Below are 19751 nucleotides of genomic sequence, written 5' to 3' on the forward strand. Positions count from 1 at the left end.
ACTGAAAAGGCTTAAGTAGGTGGATAAGTGTAGGCTGATCTTGACTCTTTCCTACGCCCAACCTCACTGAAGCAGTCCTAAAAGCAGTTCATAATCATACCCTCAGAAGTCTACGCTTGCAATTTTCTTCACATCTAAGCAAAAATAGTTTAAAGTTCACTGCTGCAAAAAAGCTTATGTTCTACATTTCTGCTTTACACGACACTGAAGTAAAGAAATATTTGACTGAAATATTTTCAAGAGGCATATAGTTACTTGGTGATAACATTAAACCAAAAATCTGACACACAGCATGTTCTAGGGAGTTAGAATGAAAATAAGTGTGGATGTGTTGGGGGTGAGCAGAGTTTATATTCTATGCCAGATCTGCCAAGTTAATCCACAAAACAGAATTTTCAGGAATCTCTCTGTTAAGAATGCAGACTTAAGGACTTTCCTGGAAACCCAGTGGTTAGGACTCTGTGCTTCCACTGCAAGGTACCTAGGTTTGATCCTGCAAGCCAGGTGCAAGGCCAAAAAAAAAGCAGCAGACTCAAACCCAAGTGATGCCAAACTCCCTCACCTTGATCCAACCCAACACACTGTGCCATTTTCAAAAATGGTGTAAAAATCAGAAATAGGACTGATTTACTCATTTCAGCATGTTATAGACCACTATATACTACAGCCTAGTGTTGCTGGACATTGATTTATTTTCACATTAAACTTAAGGAAATCTACTCCATTTAAATCTTGGGTTCTCCTTAATATGCTTTATAACTTAAGAGCAAATCCATTTTTAATAGAAGCTCCTAAATTTATTGTTATCAACAGACCCTAGAATGTGCTCTCTACTCACAAGAGCCTTTAAGCTATTTTCACAAACATCTTAATATATGGTGAAAGAAAGCTCAGCTTATTTTACACTAAATACAACTGCTGCAATCACAATACTACATTTATAATAAGTAATTTCCTCTTGGACATCATAGCTGGGAAGAAAAAAGTGTTTAACAGTCCTTATTTACACCTTCATATTGGTATTTTTTGATAATACATTTTTTAGGAAGAGATGCCAAGGAAAGAAAAGGCTCCCAAGAACCACACTGCTCCCTGGAGCCTTCATGAGGTTGTGAGTCCTCATGTCATCGAGAGGGAAGCTCCAAGAGGAGTGTCTGCAGCAGCTGGGCACTTGCTTTGTTACACACCTGCTACAAAGGCTTCTACAGTTGATTGTACTTCAGAAGAAACTGATACATCTCTCAAATAATCACAAGATAATTCTGGCAGCAACAGCCCACTTGACACCAAGCTGGATGAATATGAGTCTCGGATTTCTGAAGTGAAGACCTCCCTGGAAGTAGAACAGGGAGAGCTGAAAAGTTGAGAGTACTGTTTCACAGACATCTAAGCAGGAAACCCAACCTTAACACATCACCAGTTTTCTAAAAGGAGTTTTACTCGTTAAAAATGAGAATGTTAAGATATTTTGAAATTTACACTACTACTATTATCCTGGAGAAGCCTAAGGCTATTTCTACCTTTTTTATTATTTTTGCATAGGCATTTGATGACTTAGCACTCAGTTCACAGCTTTAAAACTAGACCAAATGCAGGACACTTCCCTGGTGGTCCACTGGTTGAGACTGCAGGGAGTGTAGGTTCCAACCCTAGTCAGGAAAGTAAGATCTTTCATGCCAAAAAAAAAAAAAGCTGTCAAAAGTCACCTTTGCCTTCTACATCCCACCAAAAAATGTTACTTACCACACAGAATACCTTTAGAAATAACTGGTCACAAGAGCAGAAGGATGACATTGGCACTAAAAACATGAGGTCTGGAGCAGACCTCCAGGAAGCCACATACCGGAACTGGTAGGTAAGATGTGCCAATAAATTTGTGTTATCATGAGACCATATAAAAATTTTCCATGCTGGGTCAAAAATAAGTGATGGATTAAAAAAAAAGTGATAGCCTACTTTGGTACTTAGGATAATCAAGACAGGGGTTGCTTTCATTGACAGTAAGAGGAGAGCCAGTAATGGCAATAAATACCCTTTAGTTTCTTTTTCAGGTGATAAGGTTGGAAAAAACTTTAGAGTAAGAACACTGAGCTGACTGCTGAAGAATTACTTAAAAAAAAAAAAAAAACAAAAAAAAACCAAAAACAAGAATGAACACGAAATATATAAAGGGGGAGGTGGCACACAAATCCTAAAGGAAATGAGCCCAACAGGCTAAGTTTGAAATGCTCAGGTAAAGGCTGCTCAATGCAAAATGCTACATATTAAATTCTAAAATACATCTTAATGAGAAAGGAAATTCACAGCAATACACTATTGCAAGTGATTATTGACAAGATTAGGCTCCCTTAACAAAAATAGTGTCTTGACTATTTGATGTGAAGACTAAATTTTTTTCTAGAGCAAGCATGTACCTACACAGAGGTAAACTATGTAAATCTTTATGGTAATTAAAATGTAGTAACACTGCAGATAACTATTGTAAGGCAATGTGAACAGCACCAAATACATAATCATGTTAATTCCAAGCTTTCTAGTTTTCCTGGCACAGCACAGGGAAACGACATTTAAACAAATGCACTGCTGAACTACTGTTTTGAGTACCCAAGGGCAGATCTCACTGTCACCTCACCAACAGTAAAGCTTACTTCTATTATACAAAGCTCGTGTACATTACAGTCACTGCACTCCACACCAGGTGAGGAGGGCTGAAGATCTCAGAAGCCCCCGCACAGCGTCACGGGGTACTTGTGGCTGCTGCCCCTCATCCCCTCTAGAATAAACATGTTCAGACTTTTCTAATCATCATTCCCCTGTTATTTAATCTTTTTATTCCCCTATATGCCCTTAAAACACTGGCTTTATTGGTTTTGAACCATGGATAGAATCACTGTTGTTTTCCTACTATAACTTCTTTTGCTCAACTTTAAGTTTCAGTTCCTTTACAGACTGGACTGGAGTCCGTTACTGCTGTGCACTGTTCTTTATAGATGTACAACAGGACCTATGGGCTATATTGTTTATAAACACCGTATAATCTCTTGCTATTATTTATGTACCCAAAGAGTACATTACTCAAATTATGGTCCACAGGACTTCCCTGGTGATCCAGTGGTTAAGACTCTGTGCTCCCAATGCAGGGCGTCCAAGGTCAATCCTTGGTCAGGGAACTAGATCCCACAGGCTGCAACTGAAAGATCCTGCCTGCCACAACTAAGATTCAGCACAACAAAATAAATAATTTTTTTTTTTTAATGTGGTCTTTAAACTAGCTTGTCCACAAATTAATAGCCAAGTAGTGTGCTACCTGACATTCTGCCACAAGAGTCTCCTCACTGGCAGTTTAGGGAGCATCAGTCTAGGTGCTGCAGTCTAGGGCCACATACCTGGGAGTGAAACTGCTAGTCTGTTAGACAAAAACTATTTAAGCCTTTTGTTCATTTTCCTATTGTGTGTGTGTGTGGTGGTCTTTTTTTTTTTCTTCGCTTTTTCTTATTGACCTATAGGAGCTCTTCCAGAACTTAGGATAGCAAATCTCACTTTGAGTTTTAGTTTGCTATTAGTAGCCATGTTGAACATACTAGGACATCCCATCCTGCTTTTGGTCATGTCAAATATTACATGGCAATCATACTGAACCCAGTTGATGAGGTAAGATGAGACTATAATGATTTAGCAGCTCTTTACAAACTGGGCACTGAAGGATCTTTGTAATAAAAAACAAGAGATAGGGAATTTCCTGGCAGTCCAGTGTTTAAGACTCTGTTTCTACTGCAGAGGCCATGGGTTTGATCCCTGGTTAGGGAATGAAGATCTCACAAGAAAAGTGTAGCCAAAAAAGAAACAGATCAAAAATAACCCGTAGTCATTTATTTAATGTAAGCCTAATATTAATTTCAGTCTGATAAGCACATGAAGACAGCAGGGAGTTTGATTTGAAGAACATGCTGGGCAATGGAAGAATTCTTCAACAGAATATAAGACTGAAAACCCTCTACTAGACAAATCTAAGGAGAAAGATGAGAGTGTGTAATTCCTATGATTCTTATTAATAGATATTTTAAGATTAATACAACTAATACTACTCACATTCATGGTAAAATTATCCTAGAGTGATGTTGCCCAACAGAACTTTCTGTGATAATTGTTCTGTCACTGTCCAAAACAATAGCCATTAGTCATATATAGTTTCCAAGCACTCAAATGCATCGAGCATCTGAACTGAATTCAATTCACAAGTTTACAAAACTAGACTGTAAAGGAAAAAAAAGTCGAAACTCCACACCAAGTAAATCCTAGAGAAATGAAATGCATGCTTACATAAGATAATAAAGGTGGGAAAAGTTTAGAGCAGAGCATTCCAAAAGAGTTTATCATCTTGGCTCCTGCTACAAGTCACTCAGATACAGGCAATGAAGACCTTGAGGTGGCTGGGTATGGTTTGGGCAGACCGAACATCATCAGCCTAATCCTTTGCAATTTAGCATGCTGTACAAGTATTTTCTATTCATGCCAAAATGTTCTTCACATTATTCACTGGATTAGAAAAAAGGATGGCCAAATCGCTGTTTCAGTTAGCTTGTGACAAACTGCTTAATTAAGTGTGCATAGATGACCCTGGAATAGAGGTGAAGGACAAAAGGATCTGTGTTTTCTAGTAGGTGAGAGCATTTCACTTGCAACAGCCTCCTTATGCTGGTCTGAACAACTGGCCAGCCTAAAAGCAGCCTACAATTTACCTAGATTTTATAGTTTATAAGACACAGTTTACATAATATCTTACTTACTCCTAATCAGAAGAGTTAAGTATCTCAAAATGCTTTTTTTCAGGGCAAAGAACCCCAAACTCAAAAACTCTGAAATTAAGACTAAAGAAAATGTAATGGAATACACAGATTGGTAGTAACTTAAATTTTCTCAGCTCAACTATCTTCTGTAATAAATGCAAGAACCATTTTATTTCCCTTTAAGAACGATCTACACTGCCTGCTACTCTATTTGGCCCTCCCAGGAAAGTCTTAATTTGCCTAAAGAAAGAGTACCATGTCCCCCAAACCCTGTTTTATCCAGTAACAGGCTATTATTCCCATTAGGCTTATACAGAATGCTTTTTTTTGTTTGGCGCTACTTTACACAGGCAATGAGGCACCACTGAATACTGCTCTTTGCATGCCAAGGGGACACACATACTTTAAAAACTAGTCCCTAAACTAGTGTGTTTCAATGATAGCTTTATTCATCACTGTGATCAATGCCTATCAACAATCATTAATAAAAATTCTGAATCTACTTGCATCACAGAATCTTTAAATTGCCCTAACTATTCTCCATAAAGAGCCCAAAACCTGCCCTTCCTACTGACAAGAGTAAAACACAAAGGAATAGCTCCACACAGTAAATTCATAAAGAGCATTTTATGTCCTTAATTAAAATGATTTCAACCTAGGTAAGGCAGCCCCTTTTAAAGCATGTAGATATTAACAAACAGGAGAGAGAATATGAATATTTAAAATTTTAAGACTCCATTTAGATAAATCAATTAATCGAATCCCTTTTCCATTCTTATCAATAGGAACAAACATTAAAGAAATATACTAATAATTAATCTGACTTTATCATTAGATCTGCTAATAAAAGCAGCTGGTTAGGAGAATTTGGTTTTCTGAAATAGTCTTTAGAATTTTTGCATTGGGCTTATCTATTAATCATAATTGGAGCTCTAGCTAAATAACTTGAAAAATCTAGCCCACTGAAAAAACTACTGCAGCATAGAGTCTAAGAAATTTAAAAGGCAAGCAAAAGTTTTTCTATAATTTGAGCCCTTCATTAATCAGAGATATTGGTTAAGCATTCATTAAGATATCTTTACAGTGCTCACACATAACACCACACATGTATTCAAAAGAAAAAACCTTACTATGTAAGCAATTTATAAAGTTTCTAGATACTTAATGACTATCTAAAAGTTCAGATGATTACCTGATTTGAAAACCTAACTCTAAAAGTCAATCCTAGAGCTTAGACCACCTGCACGGAAATCCTATTGGAATATTGGGAGTATAATGTGGTTCAAATAGAACTTATTTAACTATATATTTTGCAGTGCTATGTGCCAACTATTTTCCATGAAGGCCAGTGTGTTAAGTCTTTTGAATGACTTAAAATTTTTCAAATAGTATTGTTGCTCCACAGGAAAAATCTCAGGATTTCAATGTCTAGTACCACAAACTGCTACTGACATCTAAGGACATTTCTGGAATGTGAAATTTCTCTTGCCATCTTTACTAATTCTAGTCAAGAAATCTTTGGGGGTAAATAGCTTTCTGACTTCAAAATTTCTCAGATTCTAGAATAGCAATTTAGTCTATATACGTTTAATATATTATTTAACAGTCTCCATGAGGCTATGAGTCAACATGCTTATCAGAATATTTCTGCAGCAAAATTCAGGAATATTAGCACTAAATGGGATAAGTCAAAATAAAAATAGCTTCAAATTCAGCTCAGATTCAGGTCAACTTTTTGTTCTCAAATCAGGTTAGGTCATATCAAGGAAGCTATAATTTTTTTTTTTAATCTTTTGATTTTAGAATTGTATGAATAAGACATTGTGGCTGTAGCAAAGTACCATGAACTGAAAGTTTGACTTAACATAATATATATTGTACCTGGGTAGAATAAATCAGTCAGTCACTCTGGCTGCTAAAACCTGCAGAATGAATAGTTAGCATTTTCTATCTGTGCCTACAAACACAATACCTCCACACACAAGAGGGGAGGAAATTATAGATTTTCTGAGTTCTACAGTATTAATTACCCTACAGACTTTTCCTTAAGCTGGCAGAATCATTTATCAATGTATGAGCTCACTGACATTGGTTTCTCAAGTCTAAGAGGAAATATCACTACAAATATGACATATAATGCAGTTAAGTTTTCATTAAAGAGACTTGAAATAAAAGAAGTCATCCTTTAATACAGTCTTGCTTAAAACAAGAAGCTTGCTATGAAATTTCCACCTTAGAATCTACTTCTGACTATGGAATCAACTACACCCCACCCAGAAAAGTTTTAAATCTCCAAGCCAACTTAGGAGAAAACATCAGATACGTTGGAAGTAGAATAGATGACTAATAAAATGTAAGAACTAACTGGCTTGGCACTGAATTGGTGACAACTAGACTTCTTTTTAATATGCATACAAGCCACTTGGTTAAAATGCATATTTCTGATTCAGGTCTGGGTGGAATCCAGTGTCTGCAGTTCTATTCTAGGTTATGCTAATATTCCAAAGACATTGCATTAACAAAGCATGATTAAAATAAAAAGAGAGAAATCAACCTATTTAGGGTTAAAGGTTCCAGTTCGTCTCAGCTGTGATTTAAAAAATAAGCAATTCGCTCAAATTCACACAACTAGGAGAAGACCACTATGGGAAACCCCCCAGTGTGGATTTTAAGTCAGTAGAACTTTTCAGAAATCATTTTTCTATCTCTTTAAAACTTCAAAAAAAAAAAAAATCTAAAATTGTAATTGGAGGTTAACAGTAAATGGGTTGAAAAGGTTTCCTTTAACATGCTCTATCCAATTAGATCTCTTTCTTGAAATTTTCTTATGTTACTCCCTCCAGGTACTCTAGCCCACTTAAAAACACCCAAATCTCAACACCCAAACCCAAATTTCAACAGCTAAAAAAATCTACAAATAATAAAACAATTTTAATGAGCCACACAAATTTAGCAGCACAAATTCAAACACTTTACTATGAAACTGCATTCTGCACAGAGGTTTAGTTCAAAGTTAAATCCACACACAGAAAATCGAGTAAGCAAAGTCAAAAACTATCCTTAAAAATCTCTTGGGAAGGCAGTATGTTGGGAGCTAAGCATGCATCATCATCTCTCAGTAAGACCTTTGAAAACAACCAGTTTTTCCACCAGGTGAGTATTATACAGTCATTTTGTGAAAAACAATATAAACTCTAGAAATCACATTGTATCTGGCAAGATGCTCATAACCAGAAAACAAGAACTAAGATTCACCTCTTAAATGCGATGCTCTAGGATAGTGTTCTGGTTAGTGGAATGGAGAGTAGAATTTTTTTACTACTCTATTTAATAAACTTTTTTTTCCTGACTTAAGCCCAAATACTTGAATCTACCAAATTAAATGGTTGAATGGTGTGGTAAGTTACCACCTACATTTAATAAAAAAAAATAAAAAACCATCTCTCCAACTTACATTAAAATCTGGACTAATAAGAGTTACTGAAATTCAGCCTGCAGTATGTACTTAAATACAGTAATAATGTGCACAACTGAATCAACTATATGGGTAAGTAGGGAAGTTCCTTGGTGGCCTAAATGGTTACGATTCCAGGCTTTCTCACTGGCATGGCCTGGGTTCAACCCCTTGTCAGGGGAACAGATATGGTGCAAGCTGCAATGTATGGCCCAAAAATAGTGGGGGAGGGAGTAAGTAGTAAATACCATTTAGAGTTTTGAAAAGACTGAGCAAGAACCCTCCTTTACTTCTATTTTACAAGACCCTCCCTCACCCTCTGCACAGATGTGAAAATACTTACATGGACAAGTTAGGAGATGGAACCCCCCTATCATCAGCTAGGTTCCCAAGGTGGCTCAGCGTTGAAGTCGAACTGTTCTCTATACAGCACTTCTCCTAGGCCCTCTGGGTAGTTGTATACTTGGTCAGAAAGTTCGCCCTAAAGAAGAAAATAAAAATATATAAGTCATATGTTAAAAAATGCTAGGTTCTGCTTCAAGAAGCTTAAGTTGAGGTAAAGATTAAGTTCAGGAAGAAGTTTCAGTTTGAAGTGTTTCATTAAAGCACATTACACAAAATGATGTTTTCAAAAGGTTTATCACAGTATCAAATACTATTTTTATATAGTAAGCATTTCCAAGCTGCTAGAATACAAAACTGACAGAATTTGAGGTCATGGTCACCTTACCAAGCTGCTCTATCTACCTCACTCAGTTTCCAGGCTTCACCCAATTTCATTTTTGCTTTTACTTACTCCAAACCCAAATTTCTAGGTGGCTTAAAAATTTTAAATGTACAAGTGCTCTCATTAACCTAACATGTATGCAAGATTTTATGTGTGTATCTAATAATCTGAAACTACCCAGAACCTTTCCTTTACTCTCCAAATTCCAAGTTTTTCTTTGCTTAAGTATAAAATTCTACTACATATCAAAAAGAAAAACATTTTTTGTGACTTAGCTAATATACTATGTATACATGTGAAATAACTTTTGAGACCTGCCTTACATACCTGAGAAGTAACAGAGGTTTACCTGCTCATTCCTAACCTATCTACATGTAAGTCACTTTACTATCACTAGGAGCAACATATGAATGTAAACATGCTTGGCACTCTACAAAATGCTAAATAAGTTTCAGAAATGGTTTTTACCTATTAAGATTTGACTGAACAGACTTAACACCTCTAACCTAAACAACTACACCTACACTTCTATTTGTACTTCAGTGATTGCTATTTTAAAGTAATACAAACTGACAGTATTTGCTAGAAGATGGGGGTAAGAAGGAAACCAGAAAAATGATGACATGTAGGAATCATAAGAATCCAAGATTTCAGAAGCACTCTAGAAACATGTTCAGCATATCTCATATCTCAACCAGGATAGAGGCACCTTTGCGGGAAGTAAAATGTTCTTTCAATCTACTAGGGGTATCTTGATCACATACTCAATGACACTTACTGGATAATTAGAAAAGAATCCATACCAACATGCAACAGTGACTATTAACATCTCATTAGATTCCAACTGAATACTCCAAAACAAAGGTTCCAATTCTCCCCAAACCAACGTAATTTAAGTAAATTAAAAGCCATCCCCACTGGAGACAAGAGAAAGAGTTTATTCTCAACTATTCTTGGGAATAGGATAATTATCCTAGCTGAGATATCCCCTCCCCCATATATCAGTAGCTATTTTGTTGTTCAGTGCAACTGAAGAGCAGTGCTGTAAAATGTTAATGATATTAAACTTCAGACATTCATGAATGTTCTTCAATAGTATCTCTAAAACATTTCCACCTAACAGAAAAGATACTAGTAGGAAATGAAGGCTCTGAACTTCAAAAGTCACATTTTAATATAAATAAAGGGGGTACAGAGTCATTTACTTCCAGGATAAACAGAATGTTCATTTGTACCATCAAGATTAACCATAAGAGGAGGTTAAATAAAAATACGAGGTGGGGGAGAAGATACAGGGAATGCTAAATTTTTCTCATTTAGAGCGGTCTTTATATCAGTTGGAGCATGTGCAACACTGCAATCAAATCCCTTAATTGTTTGAAGAGAATGTCCCTTGCTACACTATCTTGGCAAATAGCACAGGGAGAACTAGAGTTAACTGAGTCAGCAGCTGACCAATAAAAACACCAAAACACCAAGAACACCAAAAACCTCCCATCACATTGACAGTAACTACCCAGAAGCTTAGTACCCCAAAGTTAATCAGTATTTCTCACCTTACACTGCCTTTACCACCAATGACTTCGGTATTCTTTCCAAAACCTCAGCCTAATAATGAGAAAAATTATCAAACAAATCCAAATGGGGGACATTTTATTGGATATCTGGCTGGTAGTTCTCTAGACCGGAGAAGGCAATGGCACCCCACTCCAGTACTCTTGCCTGGAAAATCCCATGGATGGAGGAGCCTGGTAGGCTACAGTCCATGGGGTCGATAAGAGTCGGAAACGACTGAGCGACTTCACTTTCACTTTTCCCTTTCATGCACTGGAGAAGGAAATGGCAATCCACTCCAGTATTCTTGCCTGGAGAATCCCAGGGACGGCGGAGCCTGATGGGCTGCCGTCTATGGGGTCGCACAGAGTCGGACACGACTGAAGCGACTTAGCAGCAGCAGCAGCAGCAGCAGCAGCAGCAGCAGTTCTCTAGACTGCTGACAACTAAATGCAATGTGGCACCTTAGATTGGTCCCTAGACAGAAAGGACATTAAAAACTGGTGAAATCCAAAGAAAATCTGGAGTTTAGGTGGTAGTAATGTATCAAAGTCAGTTTCTTAATTTTGACAAATGTACCATCTCTTATAAGATAAACTAGGTGAGAAGTATGAAGTAATAACTCTGTATTATCTTTGTAACTTTTCCACAAATCTAAAATTATTCGAAAATAAAGTTGTTTAAAGAAAAAAAGAGTCAAGTAAGGTATTCATATAATGGACTACTATTCAGCAGTTAAAAGGAACAATTTACTGGTGAGTGCATCATGGATGAGTATCAAAAACATTCTGAGTTAAAGAAGCCTTTTACACAATACATATAGTTTCATTTATATGGAAGTTCTAGAATAGACTTCCATAATAACTAATCTATGGTTAACAAAAAGAACAGTGACTGCCTTTGTGGGTAATAAGAGATAGAGCTTAAAGGGGCAAAAGAGAAGTTTCTGGGCTTGAAAACACTCTTCTCATCTTTGAGAAAGGTTTGTATTACACAACTGTATTTTTGTCAAAACTCGTCAAATGGTATATCCAAGACGTCTGCATTCTGCTGTTATGTAAATTGTACCCAGTATTCTTGCCTGGAAAATCCCATGGATGGAGGAGCCCGGTAGGCTACAGTCCATGGGGTCGCCAAGAGTCGGACACGACTGAGTGACTTCACAGAACAGAAATTGTACCCAATTTTTAAGAAATACTTAAACAGTGTTAGACTAATGATATGTGCATACTGAAGTTGGAGGGGTCAAGTGTTCTGGTGTCTCCAACTTACTTTGAAATACACAGAATAAAGATTGATGAATGGATAGAGCAATTACAAGTAAAACAAAATGTTAATCGGTTACTGAACCCAGGTGAGGGTACAATTCTTTCACTCCCTGTATATGTTTGAAAATGTGCAAGTTTTATAAACCTAAGCGGCAAGCGGGACGGCACTGATTACTTGATTACGGTACCTTCCATTATCACCTATGACCATCAGGAGCCTATATCTTTCCCACTAACTCTTCAGGGCTTATTTGCCTTCATAACCAGTATCTGCACTATCCTATATTTGTAAAAGAAATCAAAGGGTTGTTAGGGGTCTGCCCTATAGTCATTCGCCATATTTCTGCCAGGCTCATCTACAACCACCTTTCCTCATTACATATCGACTCTCTCCCTTGAGCCTTCAGGTTCTCATCCACAAGCAGGAGGCTCAAGGGTGGAAACACGACAGGATACAAAATATCTTAATGTGTCCACGATGCAACCACAAAAATCCAGTTAAATCTGCTGAAACATCATGGGGCTGTTAACAGTGTGCCCGACCTTTTTCAGGTTGCCGAACCAGTAGCTTAGCCTAAGAAACAGACGTTTAGGATATACACTGGGTAAGGTTGTTAAAACCCCACCGTTGGTGCAAATTGTTAGTCGCTCAGTCGTGTCCGACTCTGTGCGACCCCATGGACTGTAGCCCTCCAGGCTCCTCTGTCCATGGGGATTCTCCAGGCAAGAATACTGGAGTGGGCTGCCATTTCCTTCTCCAGGGGATCTTCCCGACCCAGGGATCGAACCTGGGTTCCCTGCATTGCAAGGCAGATTCTTTACCCGTCTGAGCCACCAGGGAAGTACTGAAACATTACCGTTAACTGCCAAAATAGTACTTGATAAGCCACCCAAGCCTACAGCTCTCCTCTCGGCCCAGGAATCGTGGCGCGGACGGGAAAATGAAGCCATGGTGACTAATCCTTGGGCTCCAGGAGGCGGCCCGGGGTGAGCGAAGGCGACTCGGCCCAATCGCCAGCGCCGCAGGGGGCGGGGCGACAGCCCGGAGGCTTCCAGAAGGGGCCAAAGGCCTCTCGCTCGCTACCTGACACCGGGGCTTCCCCGCCGCCGGGCCCCTTGGCGGCGTCAACTTTCCTCCGGCAGAGAGGGGAGGGCCGCGCTCTCCGCACCCTCAGGCACCCGTCCTCCCCCGGCAGCTGTCACAGGAGGCCGGCGCCGGGCCCGCCCCGCTCCATTCATAACCTAAGGCCGCGGCGGTTGCAGCCGGCCGCGCCGCCCGCCCGGGATCCCGAGACGAAGGCGCGGCGCGGCGCCGCTCGGGGCCGGGCGGCGGCACCAGGGCCCCTCGGGGCTGCAGCCCGGCCCCCTCCCCGGAAACAGCAATGCACCACGGGAGCGGGGTGGGGGCCGCCTGCCGCTGGGAGGCGACGCCAAGCCCCGCGGCGGCGAGACCCCCGAACGCGCCCCCCAGTCCACACACACACACGCACACGAACACGCCCCCTCGCCCCAGCCGCGGCCGCTCCGGGCTCGGCTCGGCGGCCACCCGATGCGCGCCAGCCACCCCAGCCCGCCGCGCCGCCGCCGAGCCACCGGCCGCCGCCGCCACACACGCCGCCAGCCGCCATGTTCGAGGTGGCCAGCCGCGGGGACGCTGCGGGGGAACGCCGGCCGGTCGGCGGGGCCCAGCCTGAGGCGGCCGACAGCTCCCCGAGGCCGACCCACCCCCCGGCGCCCCGCGCCCCGGCCCCGCCCGCGCCCCTCGGGTCACTACTCACGTGAGATAACGGCCCAAAGAGTCGGGTAAAGCGTCTTCTCTTTTTCGGCGGAATTTTTAAAGAGGGATGTGGTTACCTTGAGCAGAAATACCCAAGGCGGCCTGGGCCATAGGCTGCGGGGACGACGTGGGGGGAAAACCGCGGCACCGACACCAGCTGTGCAGCAGCGGCGGCGGCGGCCGAGGGAGAGAAATGGAACAACGGCGCGGGCAGAGGAAGAAGAAAGGCCTGAGAGGGCTGGGTTGCGGAGAGGATTCGGCCTCGTCACACCGCAGAGCCGGAGACCGAGAAAGGATGAGAAGAGGCAGACAAGGCGGAGAAAAAAAAAAAGAAAAAAAGGAAACACACGGCAACCCAGCAAAGAGCCAGCGAGTGTGGGAAGGCGGTGCCGGCGACGCCAGGCTTTATATCGAGGGGCGGGGCTTGGTGACGTCACAGCCGGCCGGGCCACCGCGCGAGCCGGACGGCGCGGGGCCGCGGCGCGGAGAGGAGGGAAGCGGGCGGAAGAGAAAGGGGGCTGGCGCGGGGCGATCCGAAGGGGGCGGGGCGGGGCGACCCCGCGGTGCAGGTGCCTGGGCCCCCAGTCCCCCGGCCACTTCCCGCCCTCCGCTGCTTCCCCGGACGGTGGAGGGCCCGCTGCACGGACGTGGGCGGGCGGGGGAGAAGGGAGGTGGCCGGGACCGAGCGCGGCGTCGCCCGCGCCCCCGACGCCCGGGCGCCTGCGCTCACGCCCGAGGCGGGCCAGGGCGCTTTGGGAGTTGGGCCCCGCGGCCGCGGCGCCGAGCGCGGTCCGGGCCCTAAACTGGCACGACGCCTGCACTGCCTGGAACCTGCTCCTCCTGGAAGAGGGTGAAAGAGGGGGGCCACCCCCGGAGCTTCCCGCCCCCCCACCTCCTCGAGAGCTCTCCGCTTTGTGCGGGCTCTGTAGGCTACGCCTGTGGACTACCCTCCCGGGGTGAAGCTCCAGCCCCAGCCGGATGCGGCGCTCCTTTTTTTTTGGAAGCGCGTTCCTAAGGGCCAGAACAGCTCGGCACAGTGTTCGGGTGGTTGCAGGGGCTCGTGACCGCGTGGGCATGTCCCCAGTGTTCGCACTTTGCAGTGTGGTGCAGTAGGTTTTTTTTTTTTTTTTTTTTTTTTTTAAGCAGTGTGGCTTTTATGTCTTTTTAGAAGGGTTGAGGCCGGCCGACCCGGTCCTTATTCATGAAGTACCTGTATTGGAGAGAGTATTACCGACGTTACAAGGGCACAGTACTTTAATTTCCTACGTCTCATTGCGCGGTCATTTTAATTTTACTACTCCAGAGCAAACTTATTTTTACTGGGGAACCTAGGACGACCTACATGGCTTTTGGTTTATTCTCATGTTTTTAAAATGTCTTCGCGCTCCCCATCAGAAACCCTGAGTCCTCCCGTGCAACTCAGACGCAACGGCACAAATGAAATATATATTGACACATACTCCAAAATCTTTGCGATAAAGACTGAGACTTTTTTCCACTGGCATTTCCCAACCATCTATTTACTTTGTAGCACTGTGGTTGCTACAAATCAGATATGAAAGGAAGAGAGAGCTTTCCTGGGTAGGAAGGTAGCAGTGCTGAATATAAGCTCTGAGGTGAAAGTATTAGGTCAAAACCAGGGGCTGTGGACTCTGTTCCTGACTTCATATTTCCATATTTCACTGTGCTGTCTCTTGGTCTTCTCTTTCATTCCTTAAAAATTCTTTTCGTTTCAGAACATTTACAAGCACAGCACTTTACTAGACCCCCTGCTGGAGGGAGGAAGGCTAGAAATGAATACACTTGAAATCTTGATAACAGTCTAGCAGGGAAAAGAAGACAACTACACCAAATAACTAAGTAGTTGTTGTAAACAGATAAAATGCTGTGTGGAATCTAGTGGAAGGGGGAAATAACCGCAGCTCAGTGAGAGAAAGGCTACTGGGGAAAGGTAGAGATAGATTTTGAGAGCAGACACTCCAGACATGGGAAATAAGTGACTTTGAGAGCAGATATTCCAGGCAAGGAAACTACGTAAGAGAAGGCACAGAAATGGGCCAGTTCAAAGAACTGTGAACTAGCTTTCTGGCTCCAACATAGGTACGGTTGCAAATGAGATTGAAAAGGAAGGTGAGGTGAAACGTAGGGATCATAGCTTGGACTTCATTTCGGAACCATTTAATAGGGGACATGATATACTCAAAGATATTTTTAAAAGATTTCTCTAGCATCAGTGGGATTGAAAATAGAAAGTTTGGAAGAGAGGAAACCATGAAGGCGACTGTTACATAGTTAAGAGAAGCAGGAAATTTGGGATAGAGGAGAGGAAGGCATAGATGAAGGCATAGAAAGAGTAGGAATAATTTTGAATGTTAAGGGAGAGGAGAAGTTATCAAATGATTTGGGGATATGAAACTAATCAACAGGGAGAATTCTGGAATCACAAATGGAGAGAGAAATAGAATGTCCCAGTTTGAGGGGGAAGGACTATGAGCCTTCCTTGAGCATAGTCCAAGCTGTCGATAGGATATTCATGTAAAAATGGTCCAAAGGGCCCTGAAAACACAGAGATCAGGAGCCCTTTTGCCTGTAAATTTGGAACCCTCTCCTATAGACATGGTAATTAAGAAAATGTTAAGGTCTAAAGGAAAAGGGATCCAAGCACAGGACTTAGAGAAATGCCAGAAAGGAGAGAAGGAGGACCAGCCCAAAGAGTAGGAGAAGAATCACAATAGTGCGAGGTCAAGCCATTCATAGAGGGTGTTCCAAGAAGGAATGAATGATCGGAATGTCATATTCCTGAAAGGGATTCTTCTGATTTGGGAAAATGGCATGTCATCGGTAAACTCCAAACTCATGTTAAGTTTGGATTCTTAGCCAAAAATAATGTTTCAATCATAAGAGTGAGTTGAATTTTAGAAAAGGGGAGAGTGTAAGGGTGAGAAGAAAAAGGACTATATATTTGTGGCAGGGTGAACACTTGGAAAGCTATTATAAGGATCCACTAGGAGAATGATAAGGGCCTGAAAAGAAGTTATGCATGACCTTTAACTGAATAATTTCAGTGGAGTGAGAGGTACAGACACATGGCAGAGGTTTGAGTGAAGAGAAGCTGAGATGAAGTCAGCAGATGTCCACTCTTTCAACTGGACTAGACCCTACTCCATCATTGTTTATACAGTGAAGCAACTCAACAACTTTATTATTCAAACTGTACTCTCACAATTAGTATTTGTGTATTCAAATCTAAATCATACTAGCTTTTATTGCATACAACAGAGCCTTAAAAACTGTACTGCAATGAACTAGACAGCATAGTAGGTAACTTTAACAGAATGATAGCTGTCTCATGAGAACAGCATGTTTAATTGTGTTTCGGGTTTGAGGTTTGGGGTTTTTTGCCAAGTCAGGTTACTCATACACAAATCACAGGTAGTGCCAGAGAAAGTATTATTATTAAATAGAGAACCTTAAAATAATACCATTCACACTTAGATCGTCCTGATTTATTGATTCAAACTTGTTTGCTTTTGTGCCAATAGATGTAAAAGACTGAATGAATTAGATCGTTGATAAAGACAAGTCACTCAAAAAACAATGTGTAACCCTAAAATTACCAGCCTATTATAGAATATCTTGTAGTCACATATATAAATGTGACAAACAGTCCAATGGTAATTGAGAGTGAAAATCATAATTTAACAAGAATGTTTGAAAAGAGCTTAATAAGAATTTTTATTGTGATACCACGTGATACCATGCCCTGTGGAGCACCTGGGCACAGAGCCTTTCTGTGTTCCTCATTTCTTTGATTATGGAAAACAGCCTTCATTTAGCCTCCACAACCTTACCGTAGTGTGCAGTGGGCAGATTCAAGCTGTTGTTAATTAAGGAAGGGAGGGGATGCAAGACCAGGGAGAAACAGTCAAGGGTAGCCTTGGGGCAAGGTCTTGTTTTCCCATCAATGGATATGAGTGAGTGAAAGTCACTGTTGTGTCTGACTCTTCGAAACCCCATGGACTATACAGTCCATGGAATTCTCTAGGCCAGAATACTGGAGTGGGTAGCCTTTCCCTCCTCCATGGGATCTCCCAGGGATCAACCCTCACATTGCAGGTGGATTCTTTACCAGCTGAGCCACAAGGGAAACCTATCAATGGATATACACAGCAATATCTTTGAGCTATTTTGTAGATACTGAAACCCCTTCCAGGAGGGAGAAGTTACCGATCAGTGATGATTGGCTGCCCCAAAGCATGTAAACCCCAGACCTGTTGGACTTGAAGGTGGATGATGCCGACTCCTAGTTAGTTCACTGCCAACTCATCAGAAGAATGTCCACAAGCTGATCATACCCTCTTTGAACAATTGCTATAAAACTTGTCACTATTTTCCCCAAGTTGGGACACCTAGTTTGGAGGGCATGAGCCCGCTGTGTCCCTCTTTGCCTGGCAAAGCAATAAAGCTAACTTTTCTGCTTCACCCAAAACTCTGTCTCTGAGATTTGATTCGGCACCAGTGTACAGAGAAGCTGAGCTTTCATCACCAACTGCTAAGATACATTCTTAGAGTACACTTTATTTTATAGAAAACCAAAATATATAGGTTTTGAATAGTTAAAACATTCACACTTTTTCAGTTGTCTATCACATCTTTTTGTACACTGATAATCTTTCATAAAAGCAACTTGCTTATCAAGAATCTGGCACTATGTCTTTTATAAACTAGTAAAACTCCAAAATCACTGCAGATAGTGACTGCAGCCATGAAATTAAAAGATGCTTGCTCCTTGGAAGAAAAGCTATGACCAACCTAGACAGCATATTAAAAAGCAGAGGCATTACTTTGCCAACAAAGGTCCAATAGTCAAAGCTATGGTTTTTCCAGTAGTCATGTATGGATGTGAGAGTTGGACTATAAAGAAAGCTGAGCACTGAAGAATTGATGCTTTTGAACTGTGGTGTTGGAGAAGACTCTTCAGAGTTCCTTGGACTGCAGGGAGATCAAACCAGTCCATCCTAAAGAAGATCAGTCCTGGGTGTTCATTGGAAGGACTGATGTTGAAGCTGAAACTCCAATACTTTGGCCACCTCATGCAAAGAGCTGACTCATTGGAAAATACCCTGATGCTGGGAAAGATTGAAGGTGGGAGGACAAGGGGAAGACAGAGGATGAGATGGTTGGATGGCATCACCGACTCGATGGACATGAGTTTAAGCAAGCTCTGGGAGTTGATGATGGACAGGGAAGCCTAGTGTGCTGCAGTCCATGGGGTCTTAAAGAGTTGGACACGACTGAGCGACTGAACTGACTGAACTGAACTGAAAAATGAGTAATTAATCATTTACTTGCTTTGTAAATTACTTTGGGAAGACAGAGTTCAGATTACATACCATTCTCTCCTCAAATAGAATTGATATATGCTATCCTTTATTTGCTAAGCATCTGTTGTTAATAATCTCTTAAGAGTTGTAATTCCTTTACCTAGGTTGATTTTCACCTCAAATGAAGAATCACTTAATTTGGAAGGAGACTTTATTGTCATGTTTTTGTTTTCTTAAAAAATTTAGGGATCAGGTCAGTAGGGTTTTGTGGCATCCCAAAACAGGCATCCTGCCTTCCAGCACTGGTATCTTTGATATCATCCATGTCTTTGTCCTTTGAGTTTCTCCAGTGGCTCAGAAGTAAAGAATTCGCCTGCAGTGCAGGAGCCACAGGTTCCATCCCTGGGTCGGGAGGATCCCCTGGAGGAGGGCATGGCAACCCACCCCAGTCTTCTTGCCTGGAGAATCCCATGGACACAGGAGCCTGGTGGGCTACAGTTCAGAGAGTCACAAAGAGTTGGACAGGACTGAAGCGACTTAGCATACACATGCATATCTTTGTCCACAGGATAATTTGAAATATACAGTGGTAAGCCTGGCAAGCAAAGGATGATAGAGTCCTGACACAAACCCAGTTTAAGGGAAAAAAATTTCTTTCTATTTTCATGTCAGTGGCTATGTATGTCATTAGATACAGGTCAGTGTATCTCCCAAGTGATTCTGGGTGGTTTCTAAGATAAAAAAGTCATAAGCTGTACACTAACATCTTTTATTACTCTGAGAAATAACAAACTATTCACTGTTAATTTAAGAGGACTGTTTTGGAACCCATATTAAAGGGCAAAGCAGTAATCCAGTTT

At 41.7% G+C, this 19751-nt stretch overlaps 1 protein-coding gene across 33 annotated transcripts in view; it reads right to left on the reverse strand.

The window, feature by feature from the left end:
* Positions 1–18050, reverse strand: part of AZIN1 (antizyme inhibitor 1) — a 36503-nt gene extending 18453 nt beyond the window's left edge. For 3 of the 33 annotated variants that reach the window (XM_081503521.1, XM_081503503.1, XM_081503537.1), the window contains exons 1-2: positions 13569–13947; positions 8585–8722 (exon numbers count right to left, since the gene is read on the reverse strand). The gene's annotated coding sequence lies outside the window, so the exon portion shown is untranslated. Of the gene's footprint in view, positions 1–1185; positions 1334–8531; positions 8723–10524; positions 10577–12647; positions 13092–13568 lie in introns of those variants that run through there. The other 30 variants (XM_081503534.1, XM_081503520.1, XM_081503530.1 and 27 more) reach the window with 16 other exon arrangements.
* Between the last annotated feature and the right edge of the window lie 1701 nt (positions 18051–19751).

This window comes from Giraffa tippelskirchi, chromosome 6 (genome assembly GCF_054371585.1).
Source record: "Giraffa tippelskirchi isolate mGirTip1 chromosome 6, T2T-mGirTip1v1.2.pri, whole genome shotgun sequence".
Taxonomy (NCBI): Eukaryota; Metazoa; Chordata; class Mammalia; order Artiodactyla; family Giraffidae; genus Giraffa; species Giraffa tippelskirchi.